The sequence below is a fragment of the Pinus tabuliformis genome, chromosome J (genome assembly GCF_031772625.1).
Source record: "Pinus tabuliformis cultivar Carrire ecotype Pingquan chromosome J, CPIR1, whole genome shotgun sequence".
In the NCBI taxonomy this organism is placed as follows: domain Eukaryota; kingdom Viridiplantae; phylum Streptophyta; class Pinopsida; order Pinales; family Pinaceae; genus Pinus; species Pinus tabuliformis.
The window spans coordinates 838,659,682-838,687,069 of NC_142295.1; the positions used below are offsets into that span (position 1 = coordinate 838,659,682).

Genomic DNA, 27,388 nt, shown 5'->3' on the forward strand with positions numbered 1-27,388 from the left:
TTTCGTTTTCTTGAATCTCACATTCAGGAATGTGCTTATGCTTCAAAGCTACATGTAGTGTCACATTTGTGATAAGTCCACGATTGCTCGTCATGCACTTTCACTCACTTATGTTCTGTGGGCACTTTGAAACACGAAGTGTGGTTGTCTTTATTGTTGTATATTTCTTGCTTGCTAGTTCACACAAATGGGTTGCTCATGGACCAAGCCTTCACCAACATGGGTCAACCAATGCGCCAGTGGCTGCATTGGAAATATCACTTCACATGATCAGGCCCATGCATCGTTAGCTTAGGAGTAGGAGTAATGTTTGCTTTCAGTTGTTTTCTTGCATGCTCGTTTACTTACTTTCCTTGTTTGTTTGTTTTCTTGCTTGCTTCTTTGCTTTTTCTCTTGCTTTGCTTCATTTTTTGTTAGTTTTCTTGTTTTGTTCGTAGGTTAGTTTCACATGAAACCATGCACGACTCTTGAAACAAGCTGGGTAAAGTACAAGACACCTTGTGCAGCTATCACTACTTGGTTATCTATCATCCTACCTCTGTATGAAGAACTTGTTACTTTCATTCCATGATACATCGATGGAAAATATGTACTATTCTAAGTGAGCCTTGGTGAAAACACAACACTTGCATTCTAACTAGTATCACCTACTCTAGTCGGTTTTTTTTGGGTTAACCCTTGTCAGCTCAGTCAAGTAGAGTAAGGTGAGGGGGAAAACCTTAACAGGCACATCAGAGGTATAATAAACTACTTCTCTGTTGGAACAAACTCTTCTACTCTCAATAAGTCTTGATCCCTCTTTCGCCTCTGAAATGAATAAGTGTTATGCACAGTTACAAATTTTTTTTTGAAAAAAGTAAAAAAAAATCTTGAAACAATGAAAATGAATAAGGTGAAAGAAGAGAAACGCTTCCTACGTAGAGAGGTGATGCAATTAACTCCACCGGGGTGCTGACCAAGCTCACTGGTAGCAAAGCCATAGTTGTGTTCCTATTTTACTCTGTCGGGGTACTATCTAGGCCTACCAGAAGCGGAGCAACACTAGAGATGAAACTAAGACTCTGATGACTATAATGCTTGTGCATCAATATACCCCTCAAACCCAATCGAAACAACTGTGTTGACTTGGATTGGAATGTGTGTCAATCAACCAAGAGCTTGGTGGACGCTACATCTTACAATCAAGATAGTGTGAAACCAAGACAAGCTGAGAACTGAACAATACTTCCGAAGGTGTTAGACTTTCTTTTCATGAACAAGGTCCATTCAGAGAGCTAGAGTTATACCAGTGTGTCGCCAAGTGTTATAGTAGCTACAACCACCCTCCAAATTTTTTCCATAGCTTCGTTTTGGAGCCTCCCTACCAGCCTTCATAGAAGCATCTCTTGCTTCATCAAGTACACAAGCTCCAGTGTTTTTCTTGTAGAAAGACAACTTGTCGATCAAACCTTGATGCATTCCCCTCATAGGCTATTCATCCAAACTTGGTCTAGCAGTAGGTTGAGTAGCTCCTTCAAGAATTTGGACAAATCTAGAGGGAAACCAACCGTCCCTCCATAAATTGCACAATCCTGACTGGAAGCCTATTGGGCCCCAGAATTGCACAATTTTGCTGAGCAAGCTTAACCCAAAAAATTGTGCAATCCTTCCCAGCTGGGTTGCTCAGCCCAACATTTGCATAAATTTAGGCACTAGTTAGTTGCTCTACCCAAAACTTGCACAAATATTCTAAGCAGCCAGCCCAACTCCCAGCCAGAAATGTGCATTTTCTCCTAGCAATTGAGAAGCCTCTTACATGTGCAGCTGAGTTAACCGGTTCCCCCTAGGACCGAGAAAAATAGACTTGCATACATGGGTTGCTTCTCCCAAGGTAGCATGCAAAGGAATCCCTTGTTTTAGGGATCTATTTTTTGCAATTGGAGGTTACATGCAAGGATCATTTCAAACCTCCCACCAAGTGTCACTTTCCCTAGATTTGTGGCATGCGCATCACAACCTTGATTTTATCAAAACTCATCAACCGGCTGCTGTAGAGCTCATTCCTCACATCAACCTTGTAGCTCTGACATCCCACATCACATCTAGGAGCTATCGGCACATTCAACTCAGTTTTTTTGGGGTATGCCCACTTTCCATGTCTTGTGTTGCATTTCTGGTGCTTTTTGTGTTTCGCTTTGTATGAATGTCGTCTGTTGGATTTTAGTGAGTGCTTTTTGTCATTTTGATACATACTAGCTTGTACAAGAACCATTTCAATTATCATTAACATCTCGCTGCTATCACATGCATGAAACTATTTTTCATGAACAGTCACCAATTCGATGACTCGCCTCACTCACATGCATGATGTTCCGTTTTCTGAAACTATCATTCATAGTTTGCATGCACGATCATTCACTTTTGATTACACTCAGCATTTCAATGCATTCACATTCACTTTCGCTTTCAATTGCCCATCAATGAGTCTGGGAAGCCTTAGCCCAGACTCTACCTCACCAAGACAGCAATGTGCAATCCTCAGAGGGAAGGCTCTCTCTTCCTCTCAGGAAATGTGCATTTCTGCCCAGTAACTGTCCTCCATTCTTACATTCCGCAATTCTGAGAGACAGTGACTATTGGCCCAGAAAATTGTGCAATGCATTCATTGAGCCTGCAACCATTGCCAACTGAGATTGTGCATTGCACATTTCCAGTAGTCAACAGCCAGAATAAACTGTGAATTGCATAGTTCCAACAATTAGTCAGCCTCCTAGTAGCACAGACTATGCCTTGCGCAGTCTTGGCAATCATTCTCCCGACCTGCCAGTGGAAATTATGCAACCTTCATGATCAGTCACACAAGTATGTTGCAAGTCAGTTCTCAAGTTCATTTTGATTTTCGACTGACAAATTTCTTGCAATGAGTGTTGCCATGTTTCGAGTTATCACAGGTGTTCATATGCCTCTCAACAACATAAGTACAATGGTTTTCAGGAGAGAAAGGTTGAAGACACCGGTCAGAGCACACTTGGTGATGGAGTTGAACAAGTGTCTATGAGCTTTCCTACTCATGAAGAGATCAAGTTGTTCATAGACAAGTACATCAAGATATGACAGCAACAACATCACAACAAACAACATCATGAACAATAGCTGAAGGCATCACACTAGATGTAATGAATGCAAGAGGAAGGTTGTTGACAACACGAAGGCAAAACAAAGTTGCAAGCTCAAGTAGATCCATTGATGATGAGAGAAACTTTGGAGACTTGGGCTATGAGGTGACGATGTGATCATGTGAAGACATAGAATGGAACAAAGAAGGAGTTGCATGTGCTGAAGCAATAACTCAAGGAAGAACATGAGCTGCATAGACAAGAGAATGCAGCAGGAATATGAACATCAGGGGGCGCAAAATGCACTCACGGATGAAAATGTTCTCGTATAAGTTATAGATTCATCCCAGCAGCTGGCACAGAGTAGACATGGTGAGGAGTGTTGTTGATGGCATGAAAGGGATTCAGCAGCATGCATGTCATTGTGCACATGCATGCGATCCAACCCATTCAGCACACTCACCGAGGCGAAGACAAGAAGAAAGTCCTAACTGGAGTTGAGCATGAGGTTGACAGTTGATGCGCATGACCACCAGCACACACTGGAAGATCAACACAAACACTATGCATTAGTGTGTTGCTGGTTCAGTTGCACCAAGAATACCATGCACATGCTAGCAGACAAGTTGGATGAAGGGGCCACACCAATGCACTTGGATGCAATGAAGGTAAGAGTTCTCTTCAGTAAGATGTCACCATGGGGTGCATGCACACCATCACAGACGACCAAGCCTGGCATCATCTCACCACCTTCACCATCACAAGCAGGTCAAGGATTTGGTCTCACCACAATGGACCGAGTGTCAGTGATGTCTTGCATGGCTTGCTCAAGCCATTTTGTCTCAAATGATCACATGTGCATTGTAATGTAATGTCATGTCAAGTGGAAGTTCAAGTGTCAATAGTTGGATGTAACAGACATAGATTATATGAAGAGTCATGAGGGTAGATGAATTGTCACAAAGGGGAATGTCAAGGGTCACCCCACACTTTGCTATAAATGGAATCTCATAACTCATTGTAAAGGCTTTTGGTTAGCCAAGCTGCTAATAAGAATATCTTGGAGAGAGCTTGGACAGTATTATAATGAGCCTTGGCTTCTTCACTGCACAGAGCTAGTACATATCTTTGGAGGAGTAGGAGGTTGTGGCTATAACATTCCGCTATCGGGACTAGTGGTTGGACATGGATGTATTGTATGACTGGAACTTACACTTCTTAATATAACAAGAGCCAACACATTTCATGCATATGTTGTATTGTATTTTATGCTATCTAGTTTACTCTAAATGATATATGTATTTTCTTTCCTATGCATGCATGTATAGAATATTCCGTATAAGTATGTACGAATCTTTCTGAAATGTGTTGTGGTTTAACCATCACTTTGGATTGCTCGCTAACTTGCCTTCCATGTTGTGATGTATCTTTTCTCATGTGTTCCCTTCCAAGCCGAGTGCTATCACAGGTTTCCAAAGGGCAGAATCATCTCAACCCCCATGTCTTAGGACCTCTCATGCACCTTTCTTGACTCTCTGCAGCTGTCACACCCTTGCTACCAATAGAGTTATCTTACTTGCCTCTCTGTGAAATTGCGGTCAAGGCATTACCGTACGACCCACTGTTGGGACTCCTACACCAAATGATTTGAGTTCTAATTGGGACTTCTTACCGGGGAGATGACCTGACATGTTGGTGGGTCTAGCACCATAAAGAACATGAAAATTATCTACTTTCATGCATCAATAAATATCCCTAGATCTGATTTCATGCAGATCTATTCAATTCGTTAGAAAACATAGCAGAATGAACCCTTAACTTTTTGAACACAGATAATTACTTAAAGCATACATAAATAAGATAGATTCAGTAGTTTCGTGTAGAATTTATACATTATTTCATGAAAACATATCATTGAGCGACAGAATCTAACATAAAAATAATCAACAAAAACGCTCAGATTGCACGGTAATTATCAAAATCAGTTTTTATTTATCTTCAATGTCCATATTACAGACTCTTCTGCCCTCTGCACTCAACTGCAGGGGTCTGCGAACTCATATGCATACTTGCCAAGGCCTCCTACACACTCAATTGTAGGATCCTGCCCCTTCTCGCCTAAGTACAGGAAGCAGAGACTTCTTGCCTTAGCACTTACCCAAAACAGTCTCTACCTTGACTTAGCTTACTTATTTCTAAGTTATCTATTCTATTCTCAATATAATACCATGGTCCGCAGACCATGGGTGAGTCTCAAAACCGACTTATCTACCTATCCAAACAAGGGGATAAGACCCCTTTGACTCCTATCTATCTGCATGCTCGCATCCACATTTCGCAGAGGCTTCACATCTTTTACAAAATTTTATAAAAAATTTTTGGGTTAACTAACCCCAAAATTGACCTGAGGGACCTCATCCCAACACTGATGAGAACTTTCCACCAATTTTCTTTAAATTAAAGCTTAAGAAATAGCCAAAGGTTAAGATTGAAAGAAAGAAAGACAGGAAACTGTGTACAATAGAAATCATATGGAGTTTATCTAGAAACACATATTTTTTACATAAGTACATACAATGACACTTCATGAAAGAACTCTTGATCATTGTCCTAGTGTCCTGTTCATGGAAGTCCACATGAAATCATTATTTGGGATAAAATTCTTGACACGTCTAACCTCATGATTTTTCCAAGAGGAAACTTGGCCTTGAATTTCATATTAGTTCAAGGACATCTAAAAAACAAAAATCTCTTTGGTAAAAGAGTTGAACAATGAGAATATTTACTTTACAACTATATGATACATTATTCGCTTCTTGGACATTTTAAGCATCAATAAAACGAATATCAAATTTATTAGGATCAATTTTCCACACGTTCAATGTTGCATACTCTTCCCAACACTCCTTTAGTTGAGCCTCAATGTAATCTTTCATGTGAGAGACCCAATTAGATGCATTTAAACCAACCTTGATTAGGAAATTTTAACTAATGATATTTATCATGATCTATACATTTTGTGGAGAGTACCTTTCAAGAAATCTATTTTAGGGAATTAGCATAGCAGACATCCATAGTATTCATTCTCAAAGCTTCATCCCTTATGATTGAATAGATGTTAGATATGGCATCCAGACCAATTTTCTTTCTTTCGTCAGCATATAAGGAGAAATTTGACATTTGCATAAGCCTGAGGGCTTCATCTACATCACTTTGAGCCATTGTTTCTAAGAATCTAAGTCGACTTAGGGCCTATGAACAATAAATTCAATCAAAAGAAACAAACATAAGATTTTATCAATAAACAGGTTTATGAGATTAAAAGGCCAAATTTAGATTATTATTGTTTCTTAGTCCCAACTCCACTCTAGTGTTGAAAATATGAGAACTTGAAAAGTCACTTCTCCTAGAACTCGCACGTAACACTAGGTAATTACACAAAGGAACAGATAAATTACCATTGAGATGTGAAAAATGCTTAGTGTTTTGGCAATGGTGTAAGAATGTGGTGCATCACTTTGTGCTTCCTCTTTTCTCATGAAATAATAAGCACTGGAAATATATTCAGTAAGGTCTTTAGGCACGCAAAGTGATACCCTTCTTTCCTCTGCTATATAAGCCCTAGAAAAGATTAACCATCATAGATTAAAAACTACTCAACATTAGAGTATGAAAAATCAAGAACCAATATCTAAAGAAGAGGTGACAACAACACAACTCAGGATGGAAGACTCAAGAAGCGTAAATCCTAAAGCTAGTGGCTCACACTTTTGATTCATGTATAACAAGTGACTTTCCATTTCTAGATCACTATCCATATCAACTTTATCAAGTTTCATCCACAAAAATTCAAACTGAGAAAGAAATTTTGGAGGAAGTTTGATATTCTCTATAGGTGTTCTTCATAGATCATACTGACCCTTGTGATAATGAAAAACATAGTATAAAACAAAACTCGTGATAATGGAAAACATAGTATAAAATGAAACTCATACATTTGAGAAGTAGAAAACGTGAGCCATACTCTCCTTTCAAGTGAAGAGTATATAAGGAACTGTTAATTAGCTATGGAAATAAAAGAAGGAAAAGAAATTTGAGAACACTATATATAGTTAAAGCTTAAATAAAAAACTACTAATTGAAAACAAGTAATGTAAAACAAAAATTATCTAAGAGCAAGGAAACAAAATCATGGTAAAAATAGATTAATCCTTTTTTACCAATTCGAGTTCCTAAATAGGAGAAAAATTAAGGGCACTAGGATCTTTGTACAAGTCAATATAGGAGTTTAAAGAGGTTTCAAATTTCTCCATCCTCCAATGTATCCTAATGGTTTACAACTCCAAAAATGAAAATGTACCTCATACTTTCGATCAAAGATCCATAACTAAAGAGCACATAACAATTTTAACAAGGAAAAGTCAGAAGAAAAGACACACAAAAGATTTAGTTTCAAAAAAAAGAAGATGAATGAATCCCCCAATAAGCACAACATTCCAATTACATATCTCTTCTATAAAAAACATTGATAAAACAAAATCCTTTTCTTCTATATAGGACACCTTCCGTGCATCCCACTAGGTTGATGCAATTCCATGAGATCTATCTCTAGAATTCATGACATTCACAAACTCATATTCATGGTAGGACCTCATATGAATCTACCTTCAAACTGAATGATAATAGCAGTAGCAGCAACTAGAACAATCATCCATGCATTTAGAGATGTTGTTATGCCCACCTTTGCAATGTTGACAGTTTGTTGCTCCATCACTTCATGAATAATAGTACGGTCTGTCTCGTCCATAGCATCATATTCATTACATACAAGATCCATTATTTCTGTCACTGCTTCGAAGGTGTTGAAAGATATATGTTGGTGAAACCTCTAATGCATTCAATCTAAAATAAAATAATTTCCAACTCCAAAGAAACCAACAACTTAAACATTGGAAAGAATAAAGCTCATAAACATACCAAGGCCCTGCCTTCAAGGACCATTTCATTGGGTGACCAGATCCCTTTGAAAAATAGTTGTCAGACCAACACCACTGCTTCCTTGACCTGTGGTGTAAACTCCTTGAGGTTCCACACTAATCATGTGTTTCAACAACTGACTCTTTGCAACTCCAAGATCTCCCATCAAACAGACATGAAAATCACCTCTTATTTGCAAGTAAAATATAAATGTGAGCAATAAATATAAATTTTCCTTTGTAGACAAACTCTAGAGACTAGATAAGCAAGAATAACAAGGCATTTTTCTTAGACAGTCACCAACAGGATAATCAAGTTTCTTTGTAACAACTCTTTAGTAAAATAATTATACCTTCATTCCATCCTTGTGTTTTCTAGTTGGGGCACCAACAAGAAGCAAAAGCAAGGTTTTTTTTACATCCTCGTGTCCAAATATTTCTAGAGCTAAAGAATGCGCAAGCTTGTTGTAGATGTCCCCATCCTTAGCAAGCAGTTCTATTTGTTCTTGTTCATCACCTTGTAAAATGTACCTATAGGTGTTTGAAATTAATGAATAAAATAAGAAATATAGAGAAAACATGGATCAAATAAAAAAATCACTAAATGGCACATTTTAAAAAACTTCATATGCTAGACATGGGCAACCAAAGAAAAATTGCTAATCTACCTGCATCAGATGTGTAAATTTACATATTGAAATTTACATATCTATATAATGAATACCTAATGGTATATTAAATTTGAATACTAGAATTTGGTGGAAGGATCCATCATATTGGTAAACCCACTTATTAAACAACTACATGCATGATGTGGTCTAAATGTATCGATGATTAATGCCCTGTGGAAGGAACTGCCAAACTTGCCTTGTGAAGTCACATTAGAGAAAGAGATGTTTCTCTGTTTCTTCTGCTTTATAGCATAATACACAATGAGTGGGACCAGTTGTCACATGCTTCATTAAATTATTTGAAGTAGGGACTTATGAGCTTCTTATGCGCTAATAGCTAGCATAAGGAATTTCCCTTAGGCAATTGGCGACTCCATTGGGGATAACAATCTTGTTATTCCTAGTTTGGGTTGTTCAGTGTCGATCAATGCTCAGTATTTGGTTTGCTTGCTATTACAATCTTATTTGGTCTACTAGAGTCTCAAACCTTAAGTCTGATATTTTGGATCAGGCTTTGTTTTTTATTTTTTCTTGCAAAGCTTTGTATATGCTCTTTACTTTGTTTACAGTAGCGTATACATGCTTGTTTCTATAAAGTGAAACCACGTATACACGAGTTTCCTATATAAGAAGTGCGTGTGCACGCTTCTGTGTTTGAACACAGTCGCGTATGCAAATTTTTGCATTGTTTTTTCAAATCTCTCTGCCCAGATAGATTTGTTGCCTGGTCTTTTTAGTCTCTGTGTGGTTAATTTTTGTCTGAAGAATTTAATTATTCTGCAAGCTTACTATTTTGAAGTCTCTTCCTCGGTGAAAAGATTTGGCCTATGTTTGCTTTTTGAGCGAGTTTGTAATTGGTGTTTTTGCACACAAGACTTCATTCAGAAGTTCTTGATTGTTTTGGTCCTCCAGAACACAAAATTGTTTTCAGTTTCAGTGTCAAGCTCGGATTTTGGATCTACTTGCTTTTCTTTCCTTCGTTTTGTGGCCTTATAGCTTTTCTTGATTTCTGAAAGTATTTTTGACAAATTTGGAAGTATTTCTTTCCGGGCTTCTTGGTCAGTTTGTCAAACATTTTGCTGCTATTTGGGTCGTTTGGTACAAGTTGAAGTCTTTTTCCTTAAGTTTTCATTCATTTTCAAGTTTGTAACTTGCAAAGACTCCTTGTGCTCTTTTTTCGATCTTTGGAGTAGTGGTAGCATTTTTGGTGATTTCAAAAAGTTGTTTTAGTTGTTTCTCTAAAAAAAAAGACCTCAAAAAACTTTGTTTTTGTTTTCTTTTGCCAAGTTTGGATTTTGGTTTCTTTTGTTTTTTGAAAATGAATTGCGATCTTTTACAATTTGTCCTTCTTGTTTGGAGAGAATTTTGTGTTCAAAATTTGTATCATCTTCAGTACTTAAGTTGGCTCATTGATGGTTATAAACAATTGCTTTTGCTTTTTGAGTAATTTAGGATCTTGCATCTCCATTATATCTTTCATTAGGGTAGTTTGCATTCTTAAAGCATTCATAGCCTTTTAATTTTTGGGTGTGTGAAGTGTGTTTCAAGAAAAGAAGAGAAATATACTTTTCTTATATAGATATTTTGTAGAACCCATATAGAGATCTATTTTCATCGAAGAAAAAATGATTGCATTCATGTAGTTAGTTTTTCATTGATTTCTGTTGCGTCATACAAACATCATTGGTTTCACTTCCATCAATACCCTTGACTTAAAGAACAACCATTAAAATCAAGTGATTATTTAAAATAAACTAGAACTTTTGTATTGTCATCAGAATACACCAACAATTTTAGGTTTATTAGGGCCTTGGATTAGGGAGAGGAGAGTTAACTCTCCAAGGCCACTCAAAATTACAAAACATATAAGTCTGATTAATGAGCAAAATCCAATAGCGTAAGGGAGATCGGGAAAGCTCCATAACTGGGAGTAAAGAACGAGGGAAAGTGAAGATAAGGATGAGAGATACCCCCTCTCTTACTTGTCAGATCCCACCTCATGACTGTTGCGCCCGGCTTCTGATATGAGTTGGTGACCATATTTCCTATCTTAGGGACCACATAGGTGGCTGCGGAGGGGAATCCCGTGGCACCTGAGGTTGATGTTGTAAAATGTTCAACAGTAATTTTGGAGGGTACCCTTGTGAAGCTTGGGTGCTTGCACCAGCAAAGGATCTTGTCTGGAGGTCAACGTAACTACCTCTGATACCTTCACTAGTAGGCCTGGGGTGTAATTACCCCAGTCTACTTTCAGAAGGCCCTTGTTATTAACTTTCTTGTATTTTGGTGTTCGGTCCTAATCACCCAGAGCGGAAATACTCTAGAGTTGTTTGATTGCTGATATATTTAGGGACTTTTAGTGAGTGTTCTTTGCTCCTAGTCAGCCTAGATTTATAATTTTTTTGAGTCTTTAAGTAGATCTTTTAAATAATTCAAAGTGGTTGATTGACCATCTCGACAGTCTAGGAGACTTCGTGGGCTATCACCTATGAGTCCTAAGCCTTCTCCTAGAAGGCGTAGGAGTGATTCTGCTGGTGGTTATTAACTGGTGGTAGTAGGTGCATTAGAGATTGATCCTTCGATTGGGGTCATTAGTTCACAAGATAGACCTAGCACCAGTACAGAGTTATAGAGGAACACACCAGTTCTTTCTCGAGTACTCTTTCAGTCGAAAGATAATATCGAAGTTGAAGAGCTTTCAGAGTCAGTTGCGGCTCCGAATTCTCCTCTTCCACCTAATCATCCAGATGTTCTGTTATACGTTGGAACCCCAACTCATAGGCCTTCGAGCCCAGGTTTACATCCATCTATTCCTTTGATGACCACTACTGGAAGCATGGCATCTATGACGAGTGTCGCGAGCATGTAGACTCCCATATCTGTACAAGGAAGAGGAAATATTTCCATCCCTTATATTACTCCCAACATGACTATATTTGGGTCTACTTCCATTCTATCAATGAGTGGAAGTTCTCAGGTTACTGCATCTAGTTTTGGATTTATCCCTTTTGGAATGCCATCTCATGAGATTCCTTCAGTTCCTTTGAACATACCATAGACCGCCTCTACATCCATGATGAGTGGATCAGCTTCTTTTCAGGGTTTCCCATTTGGAAGTAGTCATATACCACATTCCAATCCAACAGTAGATTCAATGCCTTTTTCTTTTACACGTCAAGGTAATAACCCCTTCCAAAGTTGGACAAACCCTGCAGTTAGTGGGATAGGAGCTGGGAACCAATTTTTCGGCCAACAAGGGAATGTGTAATATTTTTCAGTTAATTCATTTCAGAATTTTCCAGCCTTTTCTAATGCATGGAATCTGTATTAGGGGCTATCAACTCCCTTCAACACTTCATTAGGGAGCAAATTCACTGGTTATGGAGGATTTTTGGCAAGAGTTGGTCAAACATCGAATTTTGCTGGACTACAAGGAGCACCTTTTGGTTCAGTAGGCTCTACGAGTTAATTTGAGCAATCTGGTGTTTTTCAAAATCTAGGTCATTCTTTTTAGACCCTTGGGATTCCCGCCCGCATTGGATGGAATTCCCAAGGCCCGCCACGACTCCCTTTTCTAGCCACACTAAACTTGCCAAACTTAACTAAATTGACAAATGATCCTATTCGGTACAATCTAGCTTGGCCTCTGGTCCCAACTAAACTTCCCTCAGATATCCCAAAGTTTGAAAGGAAGAGTGGTGAAGATCCGGGAGACCTTGTGACCACATTTCACTTATGGTGCTCATCCAACTCCCTGATAGATGATTCGATCAGGTTGAGGTTATTTCAGTGAACCCTAACCAGAAATGTGGCCAAATGGTATATAGAGTTTCCAGGGGGCACCTATACCTCTTTCTGTGAACCATTTTCAGTTGCCTGTCCGATATGAAGCTGGAACTGAACTTCTGGCTAACTTTTAGCAAGACACCACAACTCACATTTCATATAACATCTAGGAATGGAGAAGGAGAAAAAGGCTTATCAAATCTGAAATCCCACAAGAGTTCCTTCTCGAATGGTTTCTCAAATCATTACAACCTAAGATCTCAAAGGATGTGTCTCTTTCCAACGTTTATTCGAAAGAGCAGGCCATTTTCTGAGCCCAGCAATTGGAACTGATATATTCTTAGTCTGGGAATCTTCAGAAGATTCGACCTAATGCTCCTAGATCTAAGGTTGATTTAGTCGAACTGAAACTAGCCCCCCACACTGATGGTATAGTCGGATTGATTGATATTAACGCGGTGAACCTTTTCAATCAATTACAACAACTGTCTTTACAAACTGCTTCTTCTAACCAGGCAACACCGTTTGTACCTAAACCTTCCCAACCTACCTTTATAAACGTTGTCCAGACCTCTAACCCCAAAGGAAATCAACAATCTGATGGGGAGAAGAAGGGACGAGGTAAGAAGAAGAACCAGGAAGGGAAGGGCTTTGCAAACAAACATGGCAATGGTGTCGATGAGGGTATGAAAGAGTCTAAGAAAAAGGTAAAATTTCCATGAAAGTTATGCAATGGAGATCATCTGACTCACCTCTGCCCTAAGATGCAAGATGTTTAGCACTTATTAGTACAGCAAGGGTCCTCTAGCTCCCAAGCTATTCTGACTAACCCTTTTCCCCAAGGGCAACAATTACTAGGTGGCACGAATTTAAATGCTGGTACCTTCGCAGGGGGTAACCAGGAAGGGGAAAATTCCTCAAATGTTTATATGATTAGCTCTCATATTGATGTCGCTACACGAGCATGTGATTATTGTGAATCAGAAACATCTAAGGCTAAATCTATTCCTGAAGCCATAGAGCCGCTTCATATTAAGCGACCCCTTGTTGAGTCTATAACTCGATATCGAAAGGTGCCGCAAAGTGCTCGACTATTAACCCTAATGCTAGGGTAGCCCATAACTACTCGATTGTAGAAGATCTGGCTCAAAGTCCTTGTGCTATGTCTGCATTGGAGGTACTCCAGTCGTGCCCTACTCAGAGAAGTGCTTTGCTTTCAGCAATCAGTGCAGTAGATCCAAAGAATTCTTTAGTGCTCACTTTTGATATGTTGAATGTCTAATCTGTCTACTAGTGATGTTTGTACAGTTTCAAATCCTTTAGCTCCAACACAATTTTCTGTTGAAGGTAACATGTTGGTTATCTCATGAACTGTACCTATAAACATCTCTAGGAATCCTAACGTAATCGAAAATTTCTTCATCGGAGCTGATTGTTCCCCTGAAGAAATTCAAATATACACCGACCTATTTAAAGAATTTCAAGATGTGTTCGCTTGGTCTTATGAGGAAATGCATGGAATTGATCCATCTATAGTCTAGCATGAGATCAAGACGTACGAAAACGCCAAACCTATTCATCAAAAAATTCAACCGGTCAATCCTCGGAAAGTAGGAGATATTAAGGTTGAAGTTGAAAAGCTGCTTAAGGCGGGTTTCATATGCCCCGTTCCTCTAACTGAATGAGTTTCCAATCCAATCCTGGTAGATAAGAAGAAAGGAACTATCCAAGTATGTATCGACTTTAGGGATTTAAATAAATCTTGTCCAAAAGACAATTACTCAATGCCCTTTATTGATCAAACTATTGATGAATGTGCGGGTAATGAAATTTTTTCATTCATGGACAAATTCTTTGGTTACAATCAAATTACTATCCGTCCAAAGGATCAGCACAAGACAGCCTTTATTTGTCCTTGGGGCATGTTTGCATACAAGAAGATGCCTTTTGGCCTTTAAAATGTTGGAGCTACTTTTTAGCGGGCCATGTCTTATGCTTTCCACGACATCAAACATGTCATCAAAGCATACTTGGATGACTTAGCTACTTTTTCTCGCAAGGCAATTGATCATCCCAGCCACCTTCTGTTATTTTTTGAGAGATGTCGTTTTTATAAAAATCTGGTTGAATCCGAATAAGTGTGTTTTTGCAGTGATATCTAGTTGGCTGTTAGGATTCATCGTATCGACTGAAGGGATTTGTGTTGATCCTTTCAAGGTTGAGGCAATAATTCAGTTGCCTCCCCCGTCTTCCATTCGTCAACTTAAAAGTCTCCAACGAAAGGAAAGTTTCTTGAGGAGATTTATAGCAAATTATGCCGAGATTACCAAAGGATTTATGTGTTTGCTTAAGAAAGGAGTTCCATTCTTATGGGAAGACTTCACGCAACAATATTTTGATGCTTTGAAAAAAGCATTAGCCTCTGCTCCATTGTTGAGTCCACCAGATTATGGCAGAGATTTCCTTTTGTACCTCGCTGCGACAGAATCAACCATCGGTATGGTTCTGGTTCAGGAGGATGATGCTCTCAGTGAGCATGTGATCTACTACTTGAGTCGAGGCTTAGTAGGATCTAAACTATGCTATTCTCCCATCGAGAAATTGGCCTTAGCAGCTATCCATGTTGTCCAATGGCTTCGTCATTACATTTTGCTTTGCGAAACGTTCGTCTTAACAGCTGTCAATCCTTTTCAGTTTGTCCTCAGTAGGCAAGTGATTGGGGGCAAGTATAATCGATGGATTTTCATTTTGCAAGAGTTCGATCTCAAAGTATTGTCAGCTAAATCTAAGAAGTCATTAGTTTTTGCGGAATTGATTTTGGAACTGCCTTGTGAGGAAGCTATTGTTTATGAGGAAAATTTTCCCAACGAACATTTATTCCTCATTTCTTCACAAGATCCTTGGTACAGAGATACCATTATATATCTCCAGAATTTGAAGTTTCCACCTTCTTTCTCCAAAGATGAGCGTTGAAAGTTACGTCACCTTGCCAAAAACTATGTTATCATTGGTGACACATTATATCGCAGAGGGGTTGACTCAATCCTTAGGCGTTGCTTAACTTTGGAAGAAGCTGAGTTTGTGCTTAATGATTGCCATAGTGGAGTAGCTAAGCTTGTGGTTGTCATCTATCAGGGCTTGCAACAACCCTAAAAATTTTACGTGCAGGCTACTTTTGGCCTTCAATTTTCAAAGACTGTATTGATGTGGTCAAATGTTGCCACCCTTGTCAAATTTATACTAGGAAAATGTGCGTGCATCTAGCTCCACTTTTTCCTATTATCACTATCGGTCCATTTACAAAGTGAGGCATTGATTTTACTACTTGTAATCCACCTTCGGCGGCGAATCACAGGTACATCATTGTAGCTGTAGACTACTTTACGAAGTGGGTTGAAGCCATGCCTACTTACAAAAACAACAGCGAAATAACAGCCTTGTTCCTCTTTAAACAGGTTATTTCATGATTTGGTATCCCAAGAGAGACTGTTACTGAACATGGCAGTGACTTCCAAAATCAAATGATGACTGAATTGGCTCTCAAGTTGGGCTTCCAACAAGAAAATTCATCTCCATATTATCCTTAGGCCAATGGGCAAGTCGAAGCCATGAATAAGTCCCTTAAGACTATCCTACAAAGGACAATTGATAAAAATCGATCCAATTGGCACATCATGTTGTACCCGGCATTCTAGGCATATCGAACCTCAGTTAATACTGCCATTGGTTTTACTCCTTTTCAACTAGTTTACGGGCTGGAATCTATTTTCCCTATTGAATGTGAAATTTTGTCCCTTAAGCTAGCTGTAGAACTTCTTTCAGAGATGTCTAGTCTCGAAGAACGCCTCGTTCACTTGGGACATCTTGATGAGCAGTGTCGAGATGCAGCCATAATAAATGAAGCCTATAAGAAGAGGATTAAAACTTAATATGATAAAGTTGTCCGTCCTCGGGTTTTTTCTGAAGGCGAACTTGTTTTAGTCTATGACCAAGACAAAGATGCCTCGGGGGTAGGCAAATTCAAGTCTATGTGGTATGGTCCCTTTATAGTCAAGCGAGTTTTTGAAAAAGGGGCTTATGAATTAATTGATTTTGAAGGGAACAAGCTGGCAAAACCCTGAAATGGGCTCTACCTTAAGAAGTATTTTGCTTAGGCTTCGGCTGAGAAATTTCTTGTTTGTATATACTGTATCTTTGTACATATTTGTCTGGCATTTTGTGATATCAACACTTTTTGATATCTTTGACAGGTATTGATGGATGATTCGATATATTTCAGATTCGTCAATGGTGCAAGTCGGCACACTCGAAATCTTGCTTCCGCAGCTTGGGTGATTTATTATCCATCTGGCCAGTTGATGGTGTCGAGGGGAGTATGTATTGGCCCTGCTTCGAATAACATTTCCGAATATACTGTCGTTCTTAATTTACTATCCGAAGAAATATCTTATGGGATTGATTCGTTGGTAGTTTATCTAGACTCACAGCTGGTGGTGTCGCATTTAAATAACATTTATCGGGTTCGTGATCCTTATTTATATCACTAATTTTTGAGAGTGAGAGTGTTGCAACGATCATTTATTTATATCACATATGTTCAAATTCCACAATGTGAGAATTCATTAGCAGACTCTATTGCTAATCAAGCATTAGATTGGCACATTAATCATTCATATAACTAAATAACATCAAAAAATTTGAATCTGTATATATATCATAAAATCACCTCTATATAGATAGAGTGTTCAAAAAATGATATACAAAATTGGGACAAGACGCCCTCAAAATTTGGGCTTATGCCCATAATCATGTCCAGTCATGTATAGGTCTATCTATCGAACTGGCTCAGGATGAATGGCTAAAAAGTTAACCACAGCGTTGGCTACACGCTGAAGTATCTGGACCTAGTCCCATGGTACCCCTACCATGTGGCATTGCATCTCCTCAGGTAGATACCCTATGGCTGTCATAGGTACCTGGTGAGTTAGTCTCACCAAGTTTCTCTGAACCGCATAGAGGACTCTCTCTATCTCCGCCGCTGCTTCTTTGACCCCTCTTCCGCGATGCTTGTGCCTCGGAAATCCATCTGGTCTCACTGGACCCACATCTGGAACATGGTCATTTTGTCTCATCAAAAATATTTTTTCTAAGTTCATTTCATATTAAAAAAATCTTCAAAATCTTAAAACTTCACAAAAACTTAAAATATTGTTACCTATGTCTCCCCATGCTGCATTTGGTGGTAACACTAAGTCTAGATGTCCTTGGAAATCCATACTGGCATATGGTTAGTCGTCGACTGCGATGATATGTTGATCCCACCAGGTGAAAAACTCATCATCAAAAGTCATTCTAAACACGTTCCCTCCTCCAAGGTGTTTCATAAAGTTTGCCCATCTACCCATTTGTGGATCTCTAGGGCTGCTAATGGACACTGATACTTTGGGACGTAGCCCAGGTACCTTCTTGAAGAAGAATGAGCACAAGATTGTCCCTTCTGTATAGAGGTCAATTGACTCTTCATGTTAGTTAGAAGAGGCATGCACCAGTCAAATACAGTGGTAAGACATTCCATTGCCAGGCTCATAGATACTCGTGATGCCTGATGCAAGGAAGCTAACCCATTTACCCATGCGATGGTAAATAGCAAAATCCTCAGGGATAAACTTTCCACATGTTTGATTGGAATTTGACTTCCAATCTTCTCTGGATGTCCAGGACAGTATATATGGACATAGTCTTCTACTGAAAGACTACTTCTCATCCTGCCAGTCGAATGCACGACCTCCCCTCTTTGGGAGGGACCGCTAATAAAGTAGATGTCTTTGACCTCAATCCGTAGAGGCATCTAGTCTATCATGAAAGCATCATCCTCTGCGCTCCAATAGTGTATCAATAGTTTGAGCAAGCGCATATTGGCTTTCATATTTGGAATTTTGAATAATTTCAGTAAGCCATAGCCTCTCAGAGCGTCTAATGTAGTTTGGTCATTCATTACCTCATTATCAATAGTGGTTTGCTCTCTTTCCCTCCAAGTGATAGTCATCTTGCAAAAAATTGAAGTTTCAACCGTTAGTTTTTATGTTAAAACTTTAACTCGCATACACGCGCATTCACTTTACACACAGTCGTGTGTAGGGATGTCATATACGCGGGTTGATCACATCCAACCCACATGTACGCAGAGTTGGATTTTTGGGCATAGTTTCCCACGGTCAAAACTTTGAGAAAACTTCTAAAAACTATCATAAAACATTACAAGTATGATTTTAGGATTACCTAATGACTTTGGGGTGATTTGAACAGTCCAATTGTTCAAAGGAAAGCTTGCTTTGTTTTGCTCCACAGCTTTTTTCTCCAAACAGAAATGAAAAACTATGAGTCCAAAAGTCATTACTTAGCTTTGAAATTGAAAAATATTTTTTCAAAAATTGATTTTTGTCTCATGGATTTTTTGACCTGTGGGCTTGGATTGTTGAGTTTGGGTTGTTTTTTAAGGAAATTTTGGAGACTTCTTCGAGATATTGTTTCGGTCCCATGACAACTAACCCATCATGGTAGGTATCGTTCACTCACTAGCATTTAGGTTAGGGAAAACCATTTTCCACTACATCTTGCATACTAGCCTCCATTCAGCGATACATTAGCCATAAGGCCGACCCCATCGTATCTTGGTTAGCAAACCATTTTCACTCGCCGATTTTGAAATCATGGTTCAATGGTATAGCCATCCTTTACATGGGAATCTTAGTTGAAACCTCGCTGACATTGGTTGCCCATGCTGCTATACTGAGTAGGCTCGAGAGTCCTCTTTAGTCCTGCCATGACTGATGCATTGAAGACACATTCTCCTTTCTTCTGCGCTAATTTCGGGCCTTATACCCTAGAGGCTCCTTTGTGTTAAGTTGTACTGCTGCATTTTGACTATTTCCACCTTTTGGCCTTGAGTCGGCTTCACTTGGACTCATGTTTAAGCCACTTATTTGACCATGTCTTTTGCAAAATCAACCATGCAATCACTTAGCTTCTGCAGCTTGACGCATCCTTTTACCCATGGAAAGAGCATCCCATTGAGTGTCCTTGACTAGTTTCGCCTCCCTACATTGAGCATAGGAATGTTCCCTTCCCAGGAACTAGATCATTATTTCTCTGACACTCGTTCTTTCCACTGTAATATAGCATTCTTTTATTCTTTTTCCAGCTTAAAGAAAAAGACAAAAAAATTATATATTCCAAAAAAGAGTAAGAACGGGACAACATTTCCATATTTTGTTGGCAGCTAGAGTCAGTTGTGTCGCCCTTCAACAAAGCACTCAAAAAAAAGTCTCTCCTCCATTTGGGCGGGATTTAGTTTGACTTAGGTGCACCTTAACCTTGTTATTGAGTCAGTACTCCTCCGATTGGTTACCTCTTCCAATCATATGGAGAGTTTTCTCATGCCTCTTGAATGAAAAACTTATACAGAGTTATCATATGCTGCCATATAGTTTTCATTGAGTCGTGCTTTTGTTCAAGGGAAGTAAACTTGAGTCGGCATCTCTGTGGTGTCTCTTGACCTATTTTTCAGTTGGCCATCCCTGGTTGTCAATGTCATGTTTTTCATCACATCAGCTATATTTTTCCTTTGTTTGTGCCGGTTTGAGAAGGTCTCCATTGCCTTCTTGCTAGCGGGTCTTGTCCTTATTGACTACGACATATTGCTATGAGGGCAGATCTAGAGCCACACCTTGGCCCTATTTTCATTATTGATAGGTCACCTTGTGCTCAACATTGATCAGTATCATGGGTCTTTGATTGAGTGGTTTCCCTTGTGTTCGACATCAGCTTTCATTATCACACATTGGGATTCATGCAGTGCCTTGGTTTCCATTTGACCCTATTGGTGGATTCCTCGCCTCTGTGTCAGCTTTCATTATTGGTTGGTTCAGAAGGTTTCTATCGTATGCTAGCTACATCTTGTGTATGCTAGAAATGTGCTTCGATTGGGTTACTACATCTTTTTCATCCGATTTCTTCCACATTATTGGCCTATAGGTTACACTCACACTAGATTGATGAAGGATTCCTTAATGCCTTCCTTCTAGCGGATATTTTCCTATCGACTACAACTCATTTTCTCTGGGAAAAAGATGTAGAGTCCATTTGGCAGTACCTTGGGGTTTGCAGTCATCAGTGGCAGATTCCTTCACTATCGATAGTGGGAAACCATCATTGTCCCCTGATTGATAGATTCTTCCAGGTGTTCGACTTCAGCTCATTCATTCGCACTTGTTAGATTGTACTAGGTACCTTGACTCTCATTATCATTATCGGTGAGTAGTCTCATGTTTGTTAACAGTATACATCAATGACCGGTAATCAAACAATTTCTCACATGGTCGACCTCAGATCATTCATTTCCATTGTGTAGAAATGTACCGCGGTGGTCGGTGAATACCTCGGGTTGCATCAGCATGTTTTGGTTCACTTGTCAGTTGCTCTCGTTACTGCTAGTTGACACCATCCACCTTATATGTTGCAGTTCTTCACAGCGACATATTATATGCTGGCATCAGAGTTGCAATGTAGTATCATTTTATTCCATCATGTTCATTTGGTACTATTGGGATCAGTTTTTGACATCAGTGATCAGCTTCATCCTTCATCATCATTGATCGTCTTCTTATGTGTGATATTCAGATATCTACTTTTTTAATCACGACCAGATGATCCATTATGTACTTTCAGTTCCTTTGTACTTGTATACATATTGGATCCACTTCTACTTGATATGCGGACATGCTTTACTTTCTCTGAGCATGGGTATGCCCGCCTCAGAAAACAGGTTCTTTCTGATCTCTTTTGATGGTGTTAGTGTCAGTATCTGCATACTTCCATCAGGGATCAAAATTTTCTCTTTGCATTTTCATTTTAGGAGTCCCATACTGAAATTTTTACATCATTTCATTATGTCATGTCAAACTGATCCACTCATAGTTGTCTTCTCTTCAGAAAATCTAATTTCTCCCTCATAGAGTATACTTGCTGACCCTTCTTCAGGTTGTCTTCAATTATGGTTTCATGGTCAATTTGCAATCATGCTTTCATTATGTCTTAGGGCATGTTTTCATTAGGTCTTAGGGTTTCATTACCAAGGTCAAGAGCATGATTTAAAATTGTAAATAAAGGGTAGCAAGGGTACGAGGATGATAAATAAGTCAAGCATGATGGCTTGTAGGTCATAGTCACTATATAATTATCTTTTAAACTAATGTAGTTTTCACCTCAAAAACATGTTTTTGAGGCGAAAACATAGTATTTTGAGTTAATTTGTATTTCTTATGTAATTTTAAGTCACTTTATGTAATAAATGATCCCAGCTGCACCAAATCATCTCTCCTTGCTGCAAGACAAAGAAGCACTACAAAAATTAGTTCAATTTAAGCATTATCCACTTGAAAAGAATCAAAGAAGAAAAGGCATTAAAAACAGAGTTTTGAAGAAGGTCAAGAAACATTAGAAAGTGGGTTTTTCAAGTGAAAAATCAAAATTTACTCCTATATAAGGTCTCACATTTCATTTTCAAGTTCATCATTCCCATTTGAAAAGAAAGGAGTTAAAAAGTGAGGAGAAGAGGAAAGGTTGAGTGAGTTTTGGGCAAAGGAGAAGTGGCGTTGTGCTCCTGGAGGGTGGCGCTGCGTGTTTGGAGAAGTGGTCAAGTGGCCTTGCATATAGGCAGACTGGCACTGCACGTTTCAGGTAGAAGAAGTGGTGATGTGCATTGAGAGTTTCGCACTGCACGTCTGGGCCCGGTGCTGCGCATCTAGGAATTTTCACAGTGTAAATTTACATTGCGTTACGCTTCTGGAGGTGTCGCTGTGTGTCTGTGCGGTGGTGGTGTGCGTTGAGCAAAAGAACCAGAAAGGCCTCAAAACTTCAAAAAACTTCAAAATTTCCCTCTCTTCCCTTCATACAAGTAAGTTTTCCTCCCATACTACATTGTTGGTTTGCATTTCAAACTTTTAAACATCATTCCCCATGGAAAGTGTGAAACCCTAAAATTCTCCCTTGGTTATGCCTAAACCCTAAACCCCAATTATCCTTCCTATCACCTATCACTAAAACTATAAACTCTTTCCCTATTACATTCCATAACATCCACATCCCTTTATCCCTCTTCCCAAAAAGTAATATCTCAAACAAACCAAGCCCTCCCTCTCATTTTTGTGATTCCTACTCCTTCATTCATTTTGTAGCCCATAATTTCATCTCCCATCCCCTCACTCCTAAAACACTTTCACTCATTCCCTTCATACAACCTCAAGCCTTGAAAACATGGACAGAGAGGACCAAGACTATGAGGAGGAGGAAAACACAGGTAGTGACAGTTCAACAGATAGACCTAGGAATCAGAGAAAACCACACAAGGGAGGTAGGATTATCAAGGAAGCGCCATCAAACATCAGAGAATTGTAGGCCTCTCAGTTAGCTATCACTTGCTTAAGATATCTAGGGTGCTATGAGTTTTGTGACAAGGTAGAGAGAGTTCAACACCACCCTGAGCTCACCAAACTTTTTGTAGCTCATCTTTAGGACAACAGGGTGACTCTTGCTGGGTTGACATTCACAATCTCACCTTCCATTATTGTGGATGCCACTAGGATTCCAAATGTAGGGGAGAAGTGGTACAAGGCACAAGACCCGGATGAACATTATAATGAGCCTTATATCAAACTTAGGTAAATAAATGAGGTGAAAAGACTTTTTCCTTTCAAATTTCTTGAAGACAAGTATGTCCCCATGATGAAAATCATCATGAAATATTTCACTTGTGAGGGCAGATTTTCTAGATTGTACACCTAGCACATCAGGCCTCTCATGAATTTTACCAGGGTCAAGATGTTAAACCTCCCTTATTTCTTGTTCAGGAATATTGAGAAGATGGCCCATTCTGTGCAGAAGAAGCGATACCCTCAGTAGATGAGCAATCTCTATCATTATTCCCTGATCAAGATGATTGTGCTTCATCATATTAGCCTCCTCAACATCTTTTGGGAGACATTTATTGCTCATAACATCTTCATGGGTCCTCAAATTCCTCCACCAGTGTCTCAAGAAGTAGGGGGGCCTTCTAACAGTGCTCAGGTCAAAACAAATGAGGAGGCCAAAGAGACTAGAGCTACTGAGGTGCCCAAGACTTACATGACATATCAGAGGGGCACAAGGAGATTGTTTGCAACCGATAGGAAAGTGTTTACTCCATAGGATGTGGAAGGGAAGCTGCCTTCTTCGTCAACCCATAGGAAAATGCTAGCTCCAAAGGATGTGGAAGGGGCTTTGCCTTCTTCATCAACACAACAGGAATAGTTGCAAAAACTGCACAAAGGGAAGGAAAAGATTTAGGTGGAAGATCTTGATGATGAGGAGGAAAGAGACTTTGATTTTACAGAACATGATGATGCGGAGCAACATTATACTCATCATGGTATGGAAAAAATTGACTTAGAGGCTCAAGATGAAGAAACAATAAAGGACATCATCATACAGGAAATGGAGGCTCAATTCCAAGCATTGATGGACAATTTGGAGAGAGCCAAGTATGTCACCACATATCTAGAACAAGAGAACAAGCAGTTGAGTGACAAGCAGGTCCTCATGGAGCTAGAACTTCTCAAGATAAAACGACAAGGTGACAAGGAGGCACTGGTCACTTTGTCTCCTACTGAGAAGGAAATTGAGGATGATAGAGAGACTTGGCTTGAGAGAGTCAATTTTCAGCTAGAGAATCTGTTGCAGAAGGCTAATAGGGACAACTAGATGATCAGGCACATGGCCTACCATTACAGGACCTGAAACAAAATTTGCAACATGAGGATCAAAAAGATGAAAGTTAGGCTAAGGCGGGCTCAAAAGGGAAAAAAAGAGGAGGATAGGCCTAAGTTTCTGGCTGAAGCTTCCTTGGCTCATCAAGATACTTGATGATGGTGCTTCTCACCAATTTTGGTCAAGTTTGGAAGAGTTTTTGTCATTTGCAAATTTTGAAATTTTAAACACAGAAAATCAGGCTCAACGCGCAGCGCCACTGGCGCTGCACTTTTCCTAGGGGCACCCAATGCACAAATGGTTTGAATTTTTGGATTCAGAGTGATGAGTACATGCACCCTATGGATTTTCTAAGTTTTTGGGGTAGAACTGGTCCACCAAAAGGTCAAAAAACACCCTAAAAATGACATTTCTGCCACTTTTTGGACACACAGAAGCAGTCTTGGGAGAATCAAGCTTTTAGGGGTCAAATGAGCTTCAAATGAAGAAATTATAGGTGTTTTGGAAAGTATCCTTGAAGGCCTTTCGAATGAGATATCATGAGCTCAATTTGGATGCCGGGAAGGCCTCCAAAAGGGACCTGAAAGTGGGACTGCGCGTTGGGCCAGTGGTGCTGCGCATAGGGCAGATTTTGCACAGGATGGCTATTTTTCCATTTTTTGACTGTGTTCATGGATTTTCTCTCATGGAGGATGTTTTACCATTGTAAATGATGACTTGGCTTGTAAATATGATGGATAATTAGTAGTAGAGGATAGATTCATTAGATTGAAAGTGAGCTCAAATGAATCAGTTTTTCACTTTTAGAGGCAAGTGTTAAGATGCCTATATTCCTGTTTCTTGTTCAGTATTGGTTAGATGAGCTCCTCATCTTAGGGATTTGACCCCTGAGGATGGGAGGAGGTTGAAACAATGCCTATATATTCTTCTTCTTTCTCATTGTAAAGGGTTGGACTCAGCTAGATGCTCAGACCTTGATTGTACATCATTTTGTAGCAGTTTAGCAGGAGATTAATAAGAATTGCAACTATTTTTATGGGATCCATGTGGTATGGAGTTTTAGTATAATTTCTTCTTCTGTGATCATATTTTAATGTGTGTCATGTATTCCATTAATCATTTCATTGCTTCTAAGTGAATTCTTTCAAGTTGATAGGCAGAATTCATTACATCAGTGCTCTGATTTGGGAAAATATTCACCATTTCATGTTTTCTACAATTTGGGAAGGATACATGGTAATCAAATGCTCTTCCTAGCCTCTCACCAGTCTTAAAACTTCTCACCCATTAAGCCCTAGAGTGCTAAACCTTATGCCTATCTTGCGCCATTGAGCACCCTGCAATTTTGACCTAATTCCCTAGAGCTAAACTGTCCAGCTCCTCCTGATCCATCGAAACCCCTTCAAAATCCAATCATAACTTCGTGCTACTATACCTAGCCTAAAATCCTTTTCCTGATCCAGTCATCTTGGCTGAGATCCTTACGGAGAGAGCCCTCTCCTAGCCTAGTAGGGCTAGCTACTTGGCTAAGCGTGGTTTGTGGTTACCTTGGCATTGCCTTCCTTCATCTTGAAGTCCAATCCAGGTGATAACATAGTGGTGACCATATTGGGGAACGAAAGACTAATCATCCTGGTAGTATCTTTCATTTGAATTGTTAAGCTTATGGATGATGAGTTCTAGAATTTACTAGGCTGAATTGGAAAGTTGTAAAGCAATATATAAAACTTCGAAATTTGAGCACTCTCGCTTCGAGAAAGTACACTAGGGACAATCTAGATGCAAAGCCTGCCCCAGTAGTGGATAATCCTAACTTGATTTCAAGAAGACTCAAAAGACAAGAAAGTTCAGTCAGTCCAACACCTTCAATAAAAGTAGATTCCTACCCTGATGAGTGGTTGTTTTTAGAAGACCTTCCCTTTGATCTATCATTTGACCTTTTCCTATTTAGAACCAAGTCTAAAAGTGCACTTGATGATAGAGTTCTAGATCCAAAGTTTATTGCAGATCTCGAAGTCCAAAAGGCAAACCGGCCAATTGATGAGTATATTCTAAATTCCCCTCAATCATCCCTTACTACTGCTAAGATCCCCGAGCTTTCTAAACTAGTGTCCACTACCCTCAGTTCATCATTATTCCCTTCAACCTCTGAAGTTCATTCCCTACCTCCATTTATACCTTCACTTCCCTATCAACCTATCATTCCCCATCAATCACCTATTACTCCCAGTTCTCCATCAACTACTGCATCAACTCCTAGTAGCCCAATCCTTGCTTTAAATCCACCTCGAGTTATGGTTGCCCAGTATGCACCCCTTGTTTTACCTTAGAATCTTGGTGCCATGCCCACTGATTATCAAACCAAAATACCTTTCTTTGATGCCACTCAAACCATTACAGCTCAGCAACATGTTGATAAAATGAATGATTTCTTTGACCTCCATGAAGTAGAGATTGAAGATGTGATGATGAGATTGTTTGTACAAAGCTTTGGAGGTGAAGTTCAAAAATGGTTCAGAGCTTTACCAATAGCTTCTATCACCACCTTACCAATCCTCCATAGGAAATTCCTGGATCGATGGGAGGTCAAGAAGAATCCACTTCAGATTTTTTCTGAGTATGAGAACATCAAAAGAAATGTCGGCAAGAGTGTGCAAGACTATTGTGTGAGGTTTAATGCAGTATACAATGCTATTCCTGCCAATATTAAAACACTGCAGGGATTTCCTTTCCTCAAATTTCCAGATGGTTTCGATGCTGATATGGCATATCAGTTGCAGGAACGTGATCCTACCACACTAGAAGACATCCAAAAGAATGTTGTAAGTGTAGAAGCAAACTTGCTGGCCAAAAGAGCAAGAATGAGAACTGAGAAAAGAGTGACCATGAAAGAAGAAGCATCTAATTCAGATGTGAAGATGGATACATTTATTCGAATAGTGGAGAGGATGGTTGACCGGTTATCCATCACAGATAGACCTAAACCACCAATTCGAAATCCAAATTTTAGAGGATAGCAGCAGCCCCAATTTCAAATCAAGCAGAGAGAACAAAAAGC

The 27,388-nt window shown here is 39.3% G+C and overlaps 1 pseudogene; it reads right to left on the reverse strand.

Moving 5' to 3' along the window:
• Nucleotides 1–5,920: 5,920 nt before the first annotated feature.
• LOC149229317 (DNA replication licensing factor MCM7-like) overlaps nucleotides 5,921–27,388 on the reverse strand; it is a 101,896-nt pseudogene continuing 80,428 nt past the window's right edge.